Source organism: Orycteropus afer, unplaced genomic scaffold (genome assembly GCF_000298275.1).
Source record: "Orycteropus afer afer isolate SDZICR_OR568_19922 unplaced genomic scaffold, OryAfe1.0 scaffold00978, whole genome shotgun sequence".
Taxonomy (NCBI): Eukaryota; Metazoa; Chordata; class Mammalia; order Tubulidentata; family Orycteropodidae; genus Orycteropus; species Orycteropus afer.
This window is the reverse complement of record NW_006922565.1, coordinates 348,018-355,525: the sequence shown is the minus strand read 5'-3', so window position 1 is coordinate 355,525 and position 7,508 is coordinate 348,018.

Below are 7,508 nucleotides of genomic sequence, written 5' to 3'. Positions count from 1 at the left end.
TTTAGTTCTTATCTTTGTTGAGTTTCTCTCCAGTTGTTCCTTCTTTTATTGAATGTGGTATATTAAAATCTCTTACTATTACTGTGGGTTCATCTGTTTGTCTTTTTAATCCTGCTAAGTCTAATTTATACATTTAGGTCCTGTTCATTTTGTGTGCAGATATTTATCATGCTTATATCCTCTTGTTCAATTGACCCTTTCATCATTATATAATGCCCTTCCTTGTCTCTTATGGAGGTTTTTGTCTTAAGATCTCCATTTCTCAGAAATTAATAGTGCCACTTCTGCCATTTTTTGCTTGCTATTTCCTTGGTATATCTTTTTTCCAACCTTTGATTTTCAATCTATTTTCATCTTTGTGTCTAAGGTGAGTCTCTTGTAAACAGCATATTGATAGGTCATGTTTTCTTATCCAGTCTGCAGCTCTCCATCTCTTGAGTAGTGTATTTAATCCATTTACATTCACTCTAGTTATGGGCAAGTGTGAATTTATTGATATCATTTTGTTATCTTCTTGTTTTGTTTCATGGTGTTGCTGACTTATTTGTTCCACATAATTTTCTGTGCTAAGCTCATTTTGTATATGAGTCATGCTATTATCTCCTTCATTGCTGTGATTATATTATTTGCTAAATATTTATACTTGTCCTCTTTTTTAATTTGATGCAAATGTTTATTATTTTTCTTTGTGGTTACATTGAGGTTTATTGTTTTCTTCCCAACTTTAAAACTGTCTGTTCTACCTCACAATTGTCTTGACTTCGTCATCATTTAGAAGTTCTGTAAGTACAATTTTATTCCCTCTTTTCATTTTTTTAATTGTTCTCATTTACCAATTGATGTCTCTGGTTCTTTGTTTACAGTCTTATAAACTTATTTTACTTTGGATACTTCTATAACTGAGTTGATTTCTGGGTTATGTCATCATGTGTATTATTTATTGGTTATTGATTGCTTTTATTAGTTCTCTGTACTAAGGACACCCTTTAAGATCTTTTGTAAGGTTTCTCTGGTTTTAATAAATTCACTGAATTTCAGTTTATCTGGAAATCTCCTAACTTCAGCTTCATATTTGATAGACAGTTTTGCTGAGTATATAATTCTTGGTTGGAAATTGTTTTCTTTTCCATTGCCTTCCCAGCTGAATAGTTTCTGCTGAGTAATCAGAGCTTAGGTTGCCCTAGGTAACTTTTCATTTTTCCCATACTGTTTTCAGGACTCTTTCTTTATCTGGTTTTGGTGAGTTTGATGATCATATGTCTTGATTTTCTTTTGGAGCCTATCCTGTTTGGGGTTCATTGAAATTCTTGAGTGGATATATTCTCAGCTTTCATCATATTAGGGAAATCCTCTTCCAAAAAATCTTTCTCAATTTTCTCTGTCATTTTATCCGTCTCTTCCTGTTCTGGAATTCAGATTACATGCAGGTTATTCCTCTTGATGGTATCTCACATGAATATTAAGTTTTCTTCATTTTGTTTTGATCTTTTTCCTGAATGATCCCTTTCCAATGACGTATTCAGGTATTTGTCTTCAATCTCAATAATTCTGTCTTCCATTTATTCAAATCTATTCCTTTTCACTCTCAATGTGTTATCTATTTCTGAACATTTACTATTAATCTTCTGGATTTCTAGCTGTAGATTTTGTATTATTTCTAATTTTTAATATATTTTGTCATTTCGTTCTTGTATTTTCTTCCAAAATTACTCTAGGGTTTTGTCTGTGTTTTCCTTAATTTTATCCATGTTTCCTTGATCTTGTCAGTGTTTTCCTTGATCTGTCTCTCAATCTGTTGAAGGTACCCAAATATAATTCCTTCAGATCACTTATCAGAGTGTTCCAATGCTGCACCTTCTTCACAGATGCTTCCTGGGATTCTATCCAGGTCCTTTATTTCTACTACTCTATCTTGTTTTTTTTGTGTAGACTGTGATGGTCTGTTGTCTCTGAGACATTGTGCTGTTGTATTTATGTTTAATTTGTGGTTGTATGATGATGTGATTGATGCAAGATGTTTTTTCCTTTATTTTGTTTTTATATATCTCTGTGCTCCTCTCTTTTCTAGTTGCTAGCACTAACACACCCACCACCTATCTCTTGGTGGGTGATAGACAATAAGAGTGTGTACACAGATCTCTGTTAGCTGTTTGTAAATAGCAGCTGAGGGTGAACTGGTATTGGATGTTGTCTATCATTGGTCACCTAGTGCAAAAGGTCATCATTCAATGAGCGGGACTACAAAAGGTGTAGGTATTTCTGGGTTGTGTGGGAATAGTTGCTGACTCTCACTCAGGCAAAATAAATAAATAAATAAATCACCAAAAACTAAAAACAAGAGGGAAAAAAAAAAAAAAAACCCTCAAACTGCACCAATAATAATAATAATAATAATAATATTGCAATAAATGAAAAAGAAAAAATTTCAAAATGCATTAAAAAGGATAAAAGTAATATAATAAGAGGGAAAAAAAATCTAGCCTATCTGAGGAGGGAAGAATGAGAGCTAAATGCAAGAGTAAAAATATAGTAAAGAAAAAAATGGGAATACAGCAAGAAGTAAAACAATGTCTGGGGAGTACCCAAAGCGGGGGGAAAAAAAGAATCATGAAAAAGGAAGAGGGAAAAAAAGAAAGAAAGACAGAACCAGGGACTGGAAAAAGATTAAAGAAAGAAGAAGAAGAAAAAGGAAAAGAGGAAGATTAAAAGAATAATTTAAAAACAAAAACAGAATTATGGAGGGCAAGGCACAGTACCTAGACTCTGTCAGGGAACAGGCCAGGATGGAATTCCTGCTGGCCAAGAAGTAGAATGGTGCTAGGGGATGGTCACAACCCTATTTACCAAGAAGATGTGTAGTATAAGAGCAACAAGGGGAATATCGCACATTTCCAGTCGTCAGTCTCCAGTGTAGTTGCCCATGCTGTCCCCAGCAAGTGGAGCCCACTCTTATGCACCTGTTCAGGTAAGAACACCACTCACATACATCCAAAATGTCTGCACATAGCACCCACAAACCCTTAGGACACCCACCAGCAGTCCACAGGTCCATTAGTCTCCTTCCCCACCATTTTCCTTTCTATTTGTCAGGCACTGATGTAGTCCTTGCCCACGCAGTCCTTGGTGATCAGAGCCAATTCTCAGGTTGCTACCAGGAAATATTCAAGATGGTTGTGTTTCCAGGACAGCCGGAAGTCCATCATTCCATTTGTCTCCTCAATCACTGCTTCATCCAGGTTCTTCTACTACTTTGTGTTTAATCCACCTCTTTGTCTTTCCCTTCAAAGCTCAGGCTTCCAGGATAGTCTTCTGTATTGGTTTCTCATTGCTTTGTTGCAGAGGGTTTGTGTAGCTTGTCTGCCTATTCCACCATCTTGCAGAACTCCCAGTCAAGATATCCATGTGTCTTCACATCAATTTTCCCCTGGGTTTAGGAGGTTCTCTGCTCAGTGACCCTGCATTCAAAGATTCACTCCCAACTCTTCTTTCATGGTGGTAGCCAGATCCAGCTCTCTGTACTTGCTTCTCTTTCCTTCAGTCTCTTGTAAGATAAAATGTAATACAGACCACAACACAGGGAAACTCTCCTTACATCAGCTCAGGACTGTTACCTGAGGAATACTATTCCATCTCACTTTAATCCTTCCTCGTTAACAAAAAAAATTCAACATAATTCTCATTAATATAACCTAATCCTATCTAATTAACACATAGAATCAGGATTTACAGCACATACACAATGGAGGGTAATTACATATGATCACAATGGAAGATTACCACACAAAACTGTAAATTATGGCCTGGTCAAGTGGACACATATTTTGAGGGGCACAATTCAGTGTGTAACTCAAGTATTTCTCACAAAACTAGATAACACATCATATATGTGTTAAAGCAATAAATAATATCCATGTAATCTTATTAGTAATTAATTTGTTGAAAAATTTTGATAGTGCACCTTCAAAATACAAACATAATTAGTTTTTTATTTGAAATACTATATTACAATATATTATGTAATATTAACATTTTCATTAAAATTATATTTAATTGATTGATTGTATTATTGATAGTACACTAAAGTCTCTCTGGAATAAAATCCTTAAACTATATTCATTAAAAGAAATTGCAATAGGTACCTATATTTTTGGCAATTAAATAATATGAATCCAGAGAATTATTATCAATAATAGTTTACACACACACACACACACACATATATATATATATATACATACCTAAAAAAAAAAAAAAAAAAACTGATGGCCATTGAGTCGTATTTGACTCATAGTGACCACTCCCTGGGTTTCTGAGGCTATATCACTATGAAGTTGATTGAGCAACCTTCCTTCTAAGGAGTGGCTGGTGGGTTTGAACCACCAGTCTTCTGGCTAGCAAATGCCTTAGGCACACCAGCAGATCTCCTTATATTTACCTGTAATATTTAAAATAAAGAAAAAAAAATGCTCACAATTTTACCAACAAATGATATTAGAATAAAAAGAGAAAATGTTGTAACTGTCAAGGATTTAATTTTACTTGAATCCACAATCAACACTCAGGGGAGAAATCAAATGATGTGTTGCATTGGGCAAACCTATTGCAAAAGATCTCTTTAAAGTGTTAAGGAAAAAATGTCACTCTGAAGACTAAGATGGGCCTGACCCAAGCAATGCATTTTCAATCACCTCATATGCATGAGAAAGGTAGACATTGGATAAGGAAGATCAAAGGAGAATTGATGCATTTGAATTATGGTGTTGGTGAAGAATATTGAATATACCATGTTGTTGTTACATGCTGTCAAGTTGAATCCAACTCATAGCAACCCTTCCTTGGGTTTCCAAAGTAGTATCACTAAAGAAGTATATTGCTCAACCTTCTTTCCGAGGAGTGGCTGGTGGGTTTGAACTGCCAGCCTTCTGGTTAGCAGTCAAGTGCCTTAGGCACTACACTACCAGAGCTCCTTGAATATACCATAGACTATGAGAAAAATCAACAAATCTGTCTTAGAAGAAGTACAGCTAGAATGCTGCTTAGAAGGGAAGGTGGTGAGACCTCATCTCATGTATTTTGGCCATGTTATTAGGGTGGACGAATCATTGGAGAAGGACATCATGTTTGGTAAAATAGAGAGTCAGAGAAATAGAGGAAGACTCTCAGTAAGATTGATGAACACAAAGCCTGAAACAGTGGGCTCAAAAATAGTTACAATTACAAGGATGGCCTAGGAATAGCCAGTGTTTTGTTTCATTGTACATAGGGTCATTATGATTCAAAATCAATTTGATAACACCTAAAAAAAACAACAAGTTTTCTCTATTTTTCCAAGTTGTGAGAATTGATCTTGTCTTTTTTTCAAAGGAATAATATGGAAATTAAGAACTTGGCATTGGTGTTACAGTTTTGAGTATAAACACAGGGTTAAATAGATATATAATCTTGAGTTGTATCCCAAGCCATAATAGTTCAAAAGTGTCATATCTTTATCAGGATTTTTGTGAGAATTCAATAAGCTGGTTATGTATGTTGAGTTTGTATCTTATGCTATATCCTTGTAGATATAGTGTACCGTCCAACCTAGGGCATCAAAACATGAGCATGGACTCCAAATATGGCAGAATAAGCAGCCAAACTACACAAACCCTCTTCAACAAAGAAAAGGGGAATCAATTAAGACAGATACAGAAGATAATCCTGGAGCCCTAAGCTCTGAAAAAAGGATACTAAATTCCAACTAGTAGCAGAACCTGTATGAAAACACCAAAAAAGGATACATACAGATCTGCAGTCTGTCAGTGATCCTGACTGCACAGATAGCTTGGATATTGTCAAGTGGTGTTAGGACCTAAAAATTAACCTAAAAATCACACCTGCTAGCCAGGGGCTGCATGGAAGACTGCACTGGTGACTGGTAAATAAAAGGAGAAGCAGAGAAGAGAGAGATGGGCTGAGTTGCAGACTTTTGGCTGACTGGAGGGCATAGCCATTTTGTATGTTTACAAGGGGTTTGACCATTTTGAATATTTAAACAAACAGCATTCTTTCAGATTTCAAGGACCTAAGAATAGGCTCCACTTGCCAGGGACCGCAAGGACATTCCAGACACAAGCACTGGAAAGGTGCGATATTACTCTTATTACTCTCATATCCCAAACCTTATTAGTGAATACAGGTGCAATCATCCCTCATTCTCACTCACCTTCTGGGACGGCAGGAATTCCATCCCATCTGTATGCTCCAATGGAGCCTGAGTGCCCTGCCTCACCCTGCACAGATTTTTTTTTTTCCTTTTTGTTCAGTTTGTCTATTTTTGTCTGTTTTAAAATTATTATTATTATTTTCATGCTTTTTATCATTATTCTTTATTCTTCCCTTCCCAGGTTCTAGATTTTCAGCTTTATCTTTCTTCCATGTTTCTGGTCCCCCCCCCCTTTTTTTTTCTTTCTCATATTTCTCTCCATTTCTTGTTTTTCTTTTTGGATTTTTCCCATTATTTTCTTCATCATCCTCCTACTCTCTTTTTTCTCTCTTTGCCCCCTCCACAGATATTGCAGAGTTTTTGGTTTTTTTTTTTTCTCTCTTTTTGGCAATTGCTTCTGTGTGTTTTTGTGGTGTTTTTTGTCCATTTGCTCCTATTTTTTGATGGTTTTGTGATTGCTGTTTTTGTCTACCTGAGTGGGAGACAGCAACAGTGTCTATATGACACAACCACAACTGCACCTCCTACAGCTTCACTTATTGAGTGAGAGCCACTGCTTCTTTCTCCACCAACTGGCCAATGATTAATGACCATGAAGAAGAGACTGACTCAGCCTTAACTGCTCTTCACAAACAGTTAAAAGAAATCTAAACAGAACAACGTCATAATGTCTCAGAGACAACAGATCATCCCTGTGCACACAAAGAATCAAGTTAAAGCAGTAGAAACAAGAGGGCATGATACAGACCCAGAGCATATCCCTGAAGAAGAAGCAGCATTAGAACTCCCTGATAAAGAATTTAAAAATAATTATACATAGGTATCTTCAAAGGATTGAGAGACAGATCAAGGAAAACACTGACAAAATTAAGGAAAACACAGTTAGAACCCTAGAATAATTTTGGAAGAAAATACAAAAACAAAATGACAAAATAAATGAAACATCAGACACAATACAAAATCTACAGATAGAAATCCAGAAGATTAATGCTAACTTTTCAGAAATAGATAACACATTGGAAGGGAGAAGGAATAAAATTGAATCAATAGAAGACAGAATTCATGAGATTGAAGACAAATACCTGAATTCTTCTTTGGAAAGGGATTAATCAGAGAAAAGATCAAAACAAAATGAAGAAAGCCTGAAATTCATGTGGGATATCATCAAAAGGAATAACATATGTATAATCAGAAGTCAGAACAGGAAGAGAAAAAGAAAACCACTGAGAAAATTGTCCAAGATTTGTTGGAAGAGAACTTCCCTGATATGAAGAAAGATGAGAATATATCCATTCAAGAAGTCCAA